Genomic DNA, 955 nt, shown 5'->3' on the forward strand with positions numbered 1-955 from the left:
TCCTGCAGATAATTCACTATGATTTATCGCGCTATCTCTAACAGCACCCGAGATATCACCAAATATATATTGGATTTTTCCCCGACCCTGAGTGTCCGGCCCCATGAGACGGTGTTTTTCTCGGACCCTGGTGGTGCAAGGTCGTTCCGGCTGCACAGATTCATGCGCCAGGGCCTCCTACAGACAATGCACTGTGATTTTTTGCGCTATCTGTAATAGCCCCCGAGATATCACCAGATATATATTGGATTTTCCCCTGACCCTGAGTGTCCGGCCCCATGAGACGGTGGTTTTCTAGGCCCCTGGTGGTCCGAGGTCGATCCCGCTGCACAGATTCATGCGCCAGGGCCTCCTACAGGCAATGCACTTTGATTTATTGCGCTATCTCTAATAGCACCCGACATATCAGCAGATATATATTGGATTTTTCCCTGACCCTGAGTGTCCGACTCCATGAGACGGTGGTTTTCTCGGCCCCTGGTGGTCCGAGGTCGTTCCCGCTGCACAGATTCATGCGCCAGGGCCGCCTGCAGATAATTCACTTTGGTTTAGTACGCTATCTGTAAGGGCACGCGAGATATCACCTGATATATATTGAATTTTTCCCCGACCCTGAGTGTCCGGCCCCATGTATCGGTGGTTTTCCCGGCCCCTGGTAGTCCGAGGTCGATCCCGCTGCACAGATTCATGCGCCAGGGCCTCCTACAGACAATGCCCTTTGATTTATTGCGCTATCTGTAATAGCACCCGAGATATAACCAGATATATATTGGATTCTTCCCTGACCCTGAGTGTCCGACCCCATGAGACGGTGGTTTTCTCGGCCCCTGGTGGTCCGAGGTCGATACCATTGAACAGTTTCATGCGCCAGGGATTCCTGCAGACAATTCACTTTGGTTTATTGCGCTATCTCTAATAGCCCCCGAGATATCACCAGATATATATTGGATTTTTC

This window comes from Nomia melanderi, unplaced genomic scaffold, assembly GCF_051020985.1.
Source record: "Nomia melanderi isolate GNS246 unplaced genomic scaffold, iyNomMela1 scaffold0014, whole genome shotgun sequence".
In the NCBI taxonomy this organism is placed as follows: Eukaryota; Metazoa; Arthropoda; class Insecta; order Hymenoptera; family Halictidae; genus Nomia; species Nomia melanderi.